The 13,793-nt window shown below is 39.6% G+C and overlaps 1 long non-coding RNA gene across 1 annotated transcript; it reads right to left on the minus strand.

Moving 5' to 3' along the window:
- Positions 1 to 1,824: 1,824 nt before the first annotated feature.
- Positions 1,825 to 3,257, minus strand: LOC146769064 (uncharacterized). Its single transcript, XR_014976504.1, has 3 exons — positions 3,149 to 3,257; positions 2,735 to 2,789; positions 1,825 to 1,936 (listed from the first exon to the last, which is right to left on the minus strand). It is a non-coding gene; the product is annotated as an uncharacterized LOC146769064 (long non-coding RNA).
- Between the last annotated feature and the right edge of the window lie 10,536 nt (positions 3,258 to 13,793).

Here is a 13,793-nt window from a genome sequence, read left to right on the forward strand (position 1 = left end):
AAGCAACCTAATTACAAACAGAATTGCTTTAACTTAAACGAGGGCGAGACCTATTGCATTTTCAATGCTTGTTTATAGAGTGATCCATATAGCATATACCTGGCCAATATCTCTCCAGATAGGTACGGTGCACTATAGCACATTGCGGCTGTGTAGCAACTCTGAAGTCTCTGTTAAAGGCTTCGCTGTGGAGGGCTCTCATAGTGACATCTCAGTGCACCTGCAAGTAATAAGTTTGAGCTATTAAAGCAACTTAGAAACATGCAACTTTTTAGTGTGTTTACATGGATTGCCGCATAAATTATTTAAAACACGTACATGCGGGTGGGTTGGTGACGCAGGCAGCATATGTGCGGCACACCTCGTGATATCACACTTATTTCAGTGAGGGCTAAAGCAGAGTCACGTCACCCCCTTGAACTAAATGAAAGAAATGTCATTTCATGTGTTTTTAGAGCAAACATCTTGTTACCCCGGGGTCAATTCAGAGCTTGCCTCTTAGGATTTTTTTTTTAATAGCGCCACATTCCACAATGCGGTTACTTCAGAGCACTGCAGAGTCCATGCTTACAGTGCAACGTTTCAGTCACCAGAGCACGTGCAATCAGTTGTAGGACAAGGCTAAACTGTTCTGTGTAGTAACAATAGTGGCCAGGTTCTTCCCACGAGATACAAAGTCATTGTTTTGGGGTTTATGATTTCATACCCTTTAAAAAACAATGTCATGTATTTGACATTCCTAGAAATGAATGTTCCACATACTTTAAAAGATAGTGTTATGGTAGAGGACATTTTTGAAAAGCAAATCTCTTGTGACCTTGGTCAATTATTTTATTGCTCATTTTGGATTTTTTGCAAGTGATACGTCTCTCTGGGATCTCCTGACTGGGCCTGAATAGGTGAGAGATATGGGCAGCTGACTGTGACGAAGGTTTGACAATAAGACACCGCCCCCCGTTGAGATCCATGAAGTGTTGCCGTGAAATTGCGATAACTATTATTCGCATCTAGCTAAACGGTAGGTTTTCGGTTCACTACTCCCTACCAAATACACCTTAGCATGTGTATTTGCTTCACTGGTCCTGAAGAAAGCCTAGCTAATGAGTGCTGTAGGCTGAAACGTGTAGACCAACATAGTGATGTTTTGAGATCCATCTAATCTTGCATAACTTCCATTCTTTTTTTTTTTTTTTTTTTTTTTTGTTTTTAAAAGTTTTTATTGAACAATAATTCGATTACAAGCACGGGCCTACAACCACCAGGGCCGGCCGCTAAGTACAGAATGAAATATACATTTATCAAAGCTGCAGTCGGTTCCCGGGGGTCGGCCCCGTAGTGAGTCCGGATAGTTCTAGAGGCACAGGAGACTTAGATCCAAAAAACACAGAAAACTAAAAGAAAAACAAAAGGCGAGGCATAAAGACAAACGGCGCAGGTCAGGCGTCCTCCGGGGAACTCCAGGTCAGACCATTAAGCAGCACACGAAAGGAAGGAGTACCGGGAGGCTGGGGACGGGGGGGGGGGCCAAGGGAACTGAACGTCCATATGTAGTCATTCCAAAAGGTGCCAGGAACCGTCAAGGGTCAGGGGGACATGGCGATATCGGTGTCCACCAGGGGGGGCGTACAAATACCCCCGCGATATACATTCCATTGCCCCCAGATTCTGCCATAACTTCCATTCTTAATCCTTTTAATCTTGCCCTGTGACCCCACTAATAAAGGATTAGCAACAAATAGACATTTCCAAGCAAGGACAAGGTAGTTGAGCCTGTAAGCAACACTCCTTAAAGCAATTTAGAGTCCAATAATTCAAATGAGCTGGTTTTCTTCTTTTATTCCTTTAATCTTCTCTGTTTTCATTAAAAGCACCAGGATAAGAACAGTAGCCAACACGTGTTTCGTCTCGGGTAAGTTGCCCGGCGACTTCCTCAGGGCTACAACAACAACAATAAAGATAATTCTATTCAGAATATATGCCACTTAAACATTCCACACAAAATCTGAGTACAAATAAGAACAAACCATTAATAAAAGTGTGACTCAGATAAAGAGAAATAAGAAAACAACATAAGCCGAAGAGAACAGAAATTCTCCACCCAGTGAAAAAGTAACCGAAAGATCATGGTGTTGACCTACACCAAAGACCCAGAAAGAGACACTCACAGCAGAGGATCAACTTTCAAGAAGGAAGCTGCTTCTTACTACGCCTCCAGTAAGAACCCATCATAGTGGAATTAAAAGGAGGTCAAAGACTTTCTTAATATATAATCACAGCCAGAAAGAATTCCTTCAAAGACGTATTACTCACCCTCGAATTATAATCACTTAGAGGGTGTGTATTCTATCGGTCCGCCACACCTCTAATATATTATCGGTGTAAATCCTTGCATTATTATTCGTAAATGTACGCAATTCTAAAAATGGAAAAAATATATATAAAGAAAGGTATCAATATGAGTCCTATCCCACCCTTATCAGAACGCAACCCAGATCAGGCAATCCCGATATCCCTGAATCCTAATGCAAATTACGGGGCCCTTCATTATAAAGGTATAATGCTCCCAATTACATAAAGATAAAACTGAGGTTAATAAAACCACTTAGAAAAATAAAATCAAAACCTTTCTTGCTACACTGGAGTCTTATAGCACACACTGTTTTTTTTTATTATTCTTTAAATTGCTTGAACAGCCAGTTAGTGGACATATTATAGGCATTTATGGAAAAGTTACCTCGAACAGTTTCACAGTCCCGATCAGAATTTCAAATGAAAGGGAAGGTCAATATCTAGAAATAAAGGTCCAGAACATTTCGATCAGACACAGCTATCACAGGCACTATCACAGCTATCTTCAACGTAATCATATTAAAAAGATTATATCAAATTTATAAATTTCACTAACGCGTAGCGACTGCTATTAACTGCAGTAAAAAAACCTGAACATCAAAATTCTGTATTGACATATCATATAAAATACGTTATTGTGCACTGTTGCTAAGTCAGCGTCAAACCCAGTCGTCAGCCAGAAATAAACGCAAAGGAGCCGAAAGTTTCACACAATCCCACACTATCTATATAGTGTACTAATATACATTAGCGTTCCGTTTTCAATTTACGGAAACGCAATTTGGAAAGGAGAGCTCACCTAAATCCAAGAGGAAGCAAGAAAGGAGAGTACACCGTTCGTTGCCAATATCCAGTTAGCGTGTCAAGCCGAGCGCTCCCTTAGACTCCATTTGAACTGTATACTCGCCAATCAAACCGGGCGTAGCTCCGACAAATGATTAGAAGAAGGACCTATAATTGCAATCTCTACAATGGCCGCCATCTTGTAAGGTGCAACTGTACCATATTCAGTTACCAAAATATATTTTTAAAAAGTCGGAAGGAGTACTCGACTAAGTCACTGTCAAAATAGAACACAATCTTCTTAATTCTATAATCAAATACTAAAGTTAGGGCAACCGATAAGGTTGCTACTTTATATATCGGTATCGCAACCATTACAACAATCAAACAAATCATTGTTCCATCGTATAATCAATCGGCGGACCAGTCAATTGAAGATCTCTACTGGCCACCATCTATCTGTATATAAGTATCCCATATATATATCCCAATTCATCGTTACAGCATCGTATCATCGGCAACCTGATTAAGGTGAAATTCAAGTCGCCACGGGTACCTGAGACTCAGGCTATTGTTCCCAATATTTATTAAGCAGTGCTGAAAAATCTCTGATGCCCGATCAGCCGATCACGCATCAAAAACAAAAGTGTAAGTTACTATACCGTGCCCAAGTATGCGCAGTAACCGACAATATCAGCAATCACGGATAGTCCCTACCGTAATTGAAAAGTGCCAAGAGGGTCCGGGGAGAACAGAAAAGTTGAGTGGACAAGCACAAGTAAGCATAAAGAACAGATGATAATGTTCTTAATAGAGAAACAAAATAGATAAGAGTAAAAGTGATGTTTGTGTTGTATAGGTACATCATACCAAAGAGCCCAAGAGATCAGTTAGTATTACAGATTCTATTGAATACAGTGGTACATTAGATCAATCACTAACAATCACAAAACCTAAGGATGCATATTAACAAAATCAGAAACTATATATATATATGGAGATACAGTAATGCCCGTAAGTTGTTACATACATGTTAATAAATCCATACTTCCATATATATGAATGGAATTGTGATATGTTGTTTTAAACAAAGGCAAACATCAGAGCACAGTACAAAGTACAGTTAGTCGTGTAGGAAATAATGCAATTCATGGTCGACATTGATCCCACATTCCACTGCCCGCAATTTGAGGATCCATCTGGCCTCACATTGGCGTAATCTTAACTCCCTATTCCCGCCCCGTGAGTCAGACTTAACAACCTCTATTCCATGGAAGCGAAAACCCAGCGATTTATCCTGTTTCGGGCAAATGGAGGCGTGATACCCCAGAGGGTATCTAACATCAAGGTTCTTAAGAACACGGAAATGTTCAGCCATACGTTCTTTAAGTGGGCGAATGCTACAGCCCACATAGATTTTCTTACATTTTCACTGAATAACATAGACCGTGTATTTAGTCAGACAATCTATGTGGTCATAAATCTGGTATTTGCGTGAACCATTATATTCGAAAGCCTTAGTCCCTTTTTCGGCCATTCTACACATATTACAAGTACCACAGGCAAAGAAGCCGATATTCCTTTGTCTCAACCATGAGGTTTTATTGGGTGGTTGTTTTGGATAACTAGGGCTGATAAGACTCTGGATAGTTCTACCTTTCCTGTACACAATATTTGGTGATTTGGTAATGTACTTTTCCAAAGCACTATCAGCCGTTAATAGTGGCCAGTTTTTCTTAAAAATTCCATACAATTTATGGGACCAAGGATGGTAATTAGTCACCAGGCTTACATTCAAATCCGATCTCTTTGTTTTTTTTGTTTTTTTAGGGATATTATTCAAAGTATCTGTTCGCTGAAGTCGCATGGCTCTCTTTTTTGCCTTGCAAATCGTATCTTTGGGGTATCCTCTAATAAGAAATCTGGTCTCAATATCCTTCAGATTCTTGTTAAAGTCCTCCTCTCTACTGCAGTTCCTACGTGCTCTTAGCATCTCCCCAAAGGGTATTGCATTAATTTGACTCTTTGGATGTGCACTCCTGGCGTGCAATAAAGAATTGCACGCCGTAGATTTCCTGTACATTCTACTCTGTATTTTGCCCTCATGGTGAAATAGTTCTAAGTCAAGAAAGATGATTTTCTCCAGATCTGAGGTCATAGTAAATGACATATTGTGAGTGTTATTATTCATATGTACAAAGAACTCCATGAGGTCCTCATTACTGCCTGTCCATATAAGTAGACAGTCGTCAATATATCGTCCAAAGTACAAAATATACTCATGCCACCTGGCTCCCGAGGGGCCCCAGATATGCCCCGCCTCAAACCATCCCATAAAGAGACAGGCAAAAGACGGAGCAAATCTGGAACCCATCGCAGTACCGCAGATCTGCAGGTACCACTCTTCATTGAAGAGGAAGGCATTGTTTTTTAAAATGAGGGACGACATCTCAATCAACATTTCAGAGTGTTCTAGCAATTCTACAGGTCGACGGTATAAGAAGTGTCTTAAAGCTTGTATACCGTGTTCGTGCAGGATATTCGTATAAAGCGAAACAACATCCATCGTGACAAATCTCATTCCATGCTCCCATGTTAGATCGTTAAGAATGTTAAGCACGTGTTTCGTATCCCTGATGTAAGAGGGAAGATTATTTACATAGATTTGTAAGAATTTATCCACAAATTCAGCAACTCTTTCTGTGGGTCCTCCAATCCCAGATATTATGGGCCTACCCGGGGGTGCGATCATACTTTTGTGTATTTTAGGTAGGGTGTACATGCAGGGATATCTTGGTTTGTCTATCTTCAAATAAGCATATTCCTCAGTCGACAAGAGTCCTTGTTCGTGCCAATTGGATAGTTTAGTGTTAATGGCTTTCATTATGGCGAACATAGGATTGTTGTCAACTTTTCTATACCAAAGAGGGTTATTGAGCTGTGATAGTATTTCCAAGTCGTATTTGGTCTTATCCATTACAACCATATTACCCCCCTTGTCAGCCTCTCTCACTATGAGGTCAAAATCTTTAGATAGATCATTAAGGGCCTCTCGTTCTTTAAAGGTCAAATTGCGTGAACCCGGGGTAAATTTATTGTTGATCATATGTCTATCCCATTTATCTATTTCGATGTTGACCATTTTATGGAAAAGATCTATGTTGTTTCCTGGTGTTAATTGGGGAGTCCAGCGAGACTTGTTCCTAAGTCCACTATCCACACTCAAATTTGTATGATGTTGTAAATCTGAGGCCACTTCAAGAACATTCACTGGTACATTTATATCCTCATCCAAAGATAACAACATGGTCACATTATTTACATCATGAATTGACATATCCCCAACGATCTGATCACATTTGTTATATACAGCAGGCTTGGGGTTGTTCTCAAAGTGTTTCTTTAATTTCAGATGTCTGACAAATTTAAATACATCAATCTTAACACTTGTCACATCATATATCCTAGTCGGACAATAATTCATCCCCTTTTGCAATGCTGAAACCAAGTCCTTAGATAGAACCTTACTAGATAGATTAACTACCTGTACATCCTCCCTCAACTCATTATCCCTTATCTGTTCTTGTTCCATGATCTTGTATGGACCCTCTCTCTTTCCCTTGTTTCTCCTTCCACCCCTCTTTCCTCTCCTGGTCTTCCCTTGGCATCCTGATTCATTCTCGTTTCGTTCCCCTTGTTCCCCATCCTGATTCTTTGGACCTCCTTTAAAAAAGAATTGTCGGGCAAAGCTACCAAAGGGCCTCTACCAGAACCTTCATCCCCACTACTAGAAACGTTACCTGATGAACTGGCACTAATGCCACTGGCCGAAGGTGTCTTATTGCCCAGCTTAGGTTCATCTTTCTTAACAATATCATCAAACTTTTTGGCAAAAGTGAAAACTCTGCCATTAGCGTAATCAATTTCATCACGCCTCAATTTACGGGCTTTTCGTTGTTTGATATCTTCTTCATATCTAGTCAGAATTTCGTCTAGTATGGCATAATTTTTTTTGGTAGGTTCAACCATGTTGAGATCTACAATTTCCTTCTCCAGTAGGTCTACTTCGATAGACGTTTTATTAACCTTACGTGCAGCATTTTCAATCAGGATATTGATGAGTTTAAAGCTATTGTCGTTAAGTTCTTTCTCCCATATGAGAAGCAAATCTTCTTCCAAGTCATCATACGTGGGGAAAAATTGTGAGCGCAACCCTCGTGGAACTCTGTTCAGCTTAATATACTGTTTGAGGGTTGCGCCATCCCACCATTTAGAGATTTCAAATTTCCTTAATCTCTCTAATCTAATAAATTTGGCCCTCAGGCCCTCATTTGGTCTAGAAGCTCCCTGGGTTACTGCTTTATTGACAGGTAATCCAGCATGTAAATTGTTGAAAAGATCCTCTGCAACTTTTTCTCGGTCTAATCTAGAGCTCATTGTATCTATGATATTGAAGACAGAAAGGTTAGAACTGCTGCAAGAACCCAAACAATAACAATATAACTTCGAACCATGGCAGGGTTACAACCTTGCGCACATCTAAATTCCTGTCAATGATATAACTCAATATAAAAAGGGTGCTCTAGGAAACATCAAGGGGAGCAGCCACCAAGATGACAACAGGAAAAACAGAAAAGCAACAAATAGACGTTTCCGAGCAAGGACAAGGTAGTTGAGCCTGTAAGCAACACTCCTTAAAGCAATTTAGAGTCCAATAATTCAAATGAGCTGGTTTTCTTCTTTTATTCCTTTAATCTTCTCTGTTTTCATTAAAAGCACCAGGATATGAACAGTAGCCAACACGTGTTTCGTCTCGGGTAAGTTGCCCGGCGACTTCCTCAGGGCTACAACAACAACAATAAAGATAATTCTATTCAGAATATATGCCACTTAAACATTCCACACAAAATCTGAGTACAAATAAGAACAAACCATTAATAAAAGTGTGACTCAGATAAAGAGAAATAAGAAAACAACATAAGCCGAAGAGAACAGAAATTCTCCACCCAGTGAAAAAGTAACCGAAAGATCATGGTGTTGACCTACACCAAAGACCCAGAAAGAGACACTCACAGCAGAGGATCACCTATCAAGAAGGAAGCTGCTTCTTACTACGCCTCCAGTAAGAACCCATCATAGTGGAATTAAAAGGAGGTCAAAGACTTTCTTAATATATAATCACAGCCAGAAAGAATTCCTTCAAAGACGTATTACTCACCCTCGAATTATAATCACTTAGAGGGTGTGTATTCTATCGGTCCGCCACACCTCTAATATATTATCGGTGTAAATCATTGCATTATTATTCGTAAATGTACGCAATTCTAAAAATGGAAAAAATATATATAAAGAAAGGTATCAATATGAGTCCTATCCCACCCTTATCAGAACGCAACCCAGATCAGGCAATCCCGATATCCCTGAATCCTAATGCAAATTACGGGGCCCATTTTTAGAATTGCGTACATTTACGAATAATAATGCAAGGATTTACACCGATAATATATTAGAGGTGTGGCGGACCGATAGAATACACACCCTCTAAGTGATTATAATTCGAGGGTGAGTAATACGTCTTTGAAGGAATTCTTTCTGGCTGTGATTATATATTAAGAAAGTCTTTGACCTCCTTTTAATTCCACTATGATGGGTTCTTACTGGAGGCGTAGTAAGAAGCAGCTTCCTTCTTGATAGGTGATCCTCTGCTGTGAGTGTCTCTTTCTGGGTCTTTGGTGTAGGTCAACACCATGATCTTTCGGTTACTTTTTCACTGGGTGGAGAATTTCTGTTCTCTTCGGCTTATGTTGTTTTCTTATTTCTCTTTATCTGAGTCACACTTTTATTAATGGTTTGTTCTTATTTGTACTCAGATTTTGTGTGGAATGTTTAAGTGGCATATATTCTGAATAGAATTATCTTTATTGTTGTTGTTGTAGCCCTGAGGAAGTCGCCGGGCAACTTACCCGAGACGAAACACGTGTTGGCTACTGTTCTTATCCTGGTGCTTTTAATGAAAACAGAGAAGATTAAAGGAATAAAAGAAGAAGACCAGCTCATTTGAATTATTGGACTCTAAATTGCTTTAAGGAGTGTTGCTTACAGGCTCAACTACCTTGTCCTTGCTCGGAAACGTCTATTTGTTGCTTTTCTGTTTTTCCTGTTGTCATCTTGGTGACGGAGGAATATTGGGGCATAGGTGGCTGCTCCCCTTGATGTTTCCTAGAGCACCCTTTTTATATTGAGTTATATCATTGACAGGAATTTAGATGTGCGCAAGGTTGTAACCCTGCCATGGTTCAAAGTTATATTGTTATTGTTTGGGTTCTTGCAGCAGTTCTAACCTTTCTGTCTTCAATATCATAGATACAATGAGCTCTAGATTAGACCGAGAAAAAGTTGCAGAGGATCTTTTCAACAATTTACATGCTGGATTACCTGTCAATAAAGCAGTAACCCAGGGAGCTTCTTGACCAAATGAGGGCCTGAGGGCCAAATTTATTAGATTAGAGAGATTAAGGAAATTTGAAATCTCTAAATGGTGGGATGGCGCAACCCTCAAACAGTATATTAAGCTGAACAGAGTTCCACGAGGGTTGCGCTCACAAATTTTACCCACGTATGATGACTTGGAAGAAGATTTGCTTCTCATATGGGAGAAAGAACTTAACGACAATAGCTTTAAACTCATCAATATCCTGATTGAAAATGCTGCACGTAAGGTTAATAAAACGTCTATCGAAGTAGACCTACTGGAGAAGGAAATTGTAGATCTCAACATGGTTGAACCTACCAAAAAAAATTATGCCATACTAGACGAAATTCTGACTAGATATGAAGAAGATATCAAACAACGAAAAGCCCGTAAATTGAGGCGTGATGAAATTGATTACGCTAATGGCAGAGTTTTCACTTTTGCCAAAAAGTTTGATGATATTGTTAAGAAAGATGAACCTAAGCTGGGCAATAAGACACCTTCGGCCAGTGGCATTAGTGCCAGTTCACCAGGTAACGTTTCTAGTAGTGGGGATGAAGGTTCTGGTAGAGGCCCTTTGGTAGCTTTGCCCGACAATTCTTTTTTAAAGGAGGTCCAAAGAATCAGGATGGGGAACAAGGGGAACGAAACGAGAATGAATCAGGATGCCAAGGGAAGACCAGGAGAGGAAAGAGGGGTGGAAGGAGAAACAAGGGAAAGAGAGAGGGTCCATACAAGATCATGGAACAAGAACAGATAAGGGATAATGAGTTGAGGGAGGATGTACAGGTAGTTAATCTATCTAGTAAGGTTCTATCTAAGGACTTGGTTTCAGCATTGCAAAAGGGGATGAATTATTGTCCGACTAGGATATATGATGTGACAAGTGTTAAGATTGATGTATTTAAATTTGTCAGACATCTGAAATTAAAGAAACACTTTGAGAACAACCCCAAGCCTGCTGTATATAACAAATGTGATCAGATCGTTGGGGATATGTCAATTCATGATGTAAATAATGTGACCATGTTGTTATCTTTGGATGAGGATATAAATGTACCAGTGAATGTTCTTGAAGTGGCCTCAGATTTACAACATCTTACAAATTTGAGTGTGGATAGTGGACTTAGGAACAAGTCTCGCTGGACTCCCCAATTAACACCAGGAAACAACATAGATCTTTTCCATAAAATGGTCAACATCGAAATAGATAAATGGGATAGACATATGATCAACAATAAATTTACCCCGGGTTCACGCAATTTGACCTTTAAAGAACGAGAGGCCCTTAATGATCTATCTAAAGATTTTGACCTCATAGTGAGAGAGGCTGACAAGGGGGGTAATATGGTCGTAATGGATAAGACCAAATACGACTTGGAAATACTATCACAGCTCAATAACCCTCTTTGGTATAGAAAAGTTGACAACAATCCTATGTTCGCCATAATGAAAGCCATTAACACTAAACTATCCAATTGGCACGAACAAGGACTCTTGTCGACTGAGGAATATGCTTATTTGAAGATAGACAAACCAAGATATCCCTGCATGTACACCCTACCTAAAATACACAAAAGTATGATCGCACCCCCGGGTAGGCCCATAATATCTGGGATTGGAGGACCCACAGAAAGAGTTGCTGAATTTGTGGATAAATTCTTACAAATCTATGTAAATAATCTTCCCTCTTACATCAGGGATACGAAACACGTGCTTAACATTCTTAACGATCTAACATGGGACCATGGAATGAGATTTGTCACGATGGATGTTGTTTCGCTTTATACGAATATCCTGCACGAACACGGTATACAAGCTTTAAGACACTTCTTATACCATCGACCTGTAGAATTGCTAGAACACTCTGAAATGTTGATTGAGATGTCGTCCCTCATTTTAAAAAACAATGCCTTCCTCTTCAATGAAGAGTGGTACCTGCAGATCTGCGGTACTGCGATGGGTTCCAGATTTGCTCCGTCTTTTGCCTGTCTCTTTATGGGATGGTTTGAGGCGGGGCATATCTGGGGCCCCTCGGGAGCCAGGTGGCATGAGTATATTTTGTACTTTGGACGATATATTGACGACTGTCTACTTATATGGACAGGCAGTAATGAGGACCTCATGGAGTTCTTTGTACATATGAATAATAACACTCACAATATGTCATTTACTATGACCTCAGATCTGGAGAAAATCATCTTTCTTGACTTAGAACTATTTCGCCATGAGGGCAAAATACAGAGTAGAATGTACAGGAAATCTACGGCGTGCAATTCTTTATTGCATGCCAGGAGTGCACATCCAAAGAGTCAAATTAATGCAATACCCTTTGGGGAGATGCTAAGAGCACGTAGGAACTGCAGTGGAGAGGAGGACTTTAACAAGAATCTGAAGGATATTGAGACCAGATTTCTTGTTAGAGGATACCCCAAAGATACGATTTGCAAGGCAAAAAAGAGAGCCATGCGACTTCAGCGAACAGATACTTTGAATAATATCCCTAAAAAAACAAATAAAACAAAGAGATCGGATTTGAATGTAAGCCTGGTGACTAATTACCATCCTTGGTCCCATAAATTGTATGGAATTTTTAAGAAAAACTGGCCACTATTAACGGCTGATAGTTCTTTGGAAAAGTACATTACCAAATCACAAAATATTGTGTACAGGAAAGGTAGAACTATCCAGAGTCTTATCAGCCCTAGTTATCCAAAACAACCACCCAATAAAACCTCATGGTTGAGACAAAGGAATATCGGCTTCTTTGCCTGTGGTACTTGTAATATGTGTAGAATGGCCGAAAAAGGGACTAAGGCTTTCGAATATAATGGTTCACGCAAATACCAGATTTATGACCACATAGATTGTCTGACTAAATACACGGTCTATGTTATTCAGTGTAAATGTAAGAAAATCTATGTGGGCAGTCGCATTCGCCCACTTAAAGAACGTATGGCTGAACATTTCCGTGTTCTTAAGAACCTTGATGTTAGATACCCTCTGGGGTATCACGCCTCCATTTGCCCGAAACAGGATAAATCGCTGGGTTTTCGCTTCCATGGAATAGAGGTTGTTAAGTCTGACTCACGGGGCGGGAATAGGGAGTTAAGATTACGCCAATGTGAGGCCAGATGGATCCTCAAATTGCGGGCAGTGGAATGTGGGATCAATGTCGACCATGAATTGCATTATTTCCTACACGACTAACTGTACTTTGTACTGTGCTCTGATGTTTGCCTTTGTTTACAACAACATATCACAATTCCATTCATATATATGGAAGTATGGATTTATTAACATGTATGTAACAACTTACGGGCATTACTGTATCTCCATATATATATATAGTTTCTGATTTTGTTAATATGCATCCTTAGGTTTTGTGATTGTTAGTGATTGATCTAATGTACCACTGTATTCAATAGAATCTGTAATACTAACTGATCTCTTGGGCTCTTTGGTATGATGTACCTATACAACACAAACATCACTTTTACTCTTATCTATTTTGTTTCTCTATTAAGAACATTATCATCTGTTCTTTATGCTTACTTGTGCTTGTCCACTCGACTTTTCTGTTCTCCCCGGACCCTCTTGGCACTTTTCAATTACGGTAGGGACTATCCGTGATTGCTGATATTGTCGGTTACTGCGCATACTTGGGCACGGTATAGTAACTTACACTTTTGTTTTTGATGCGTGATCGGCTGATCGGGCATCAGAGATTTTTCAGCACTGCTTAATAAATATTGGGAACAATAGCCTGAGTCTCAGGTACCTGTGGCGACTTGAATTTCACCTTAATCAGGTTGCCGATGATACGATGCTGTAACGATGAATTGGGATATATATATGGGATACTTATATACAGATAGATGGTGGCCAGTAGAGATCTTCAATTGACTGGTCCGCCGATTGATTATACGATGGAACAATGATTTGTTTAATTGTTGTAATGGTTGCTATACCGATATATAAAGTAGCAACCTTATCGGTTGCCCTAACTTTAGTATTTGATTATAGAATTAAGAAGATTGTGTTCTATTTTGACAGTGACTTAGTCGAGTACTCCTTCCGACTTTTTAAAAATATATTTTGGTAACTGAATATCTTACAAGATGGCGGCCATTGTAGAGATTGCAATTATAGGTCCTTCTTCTAATCATTTGTCGGAGCTACGTCCGGT

The sequence above is a fragment of the Triturus cristatus genome, unplaced genomic scaffold (genome assembly GCF_964204655.1).
Source record: "Triturus cristatus unplaced genomic scaffold, aTriCri1.1 SCAFFOLD_752, whole genome shotgun sequence".
Lineage (NCBI taxonomy): Eukaryota > Metazoa > Chordata > Amphibia > Caudata > Salamandridae > Triturus > Triturus cristatus.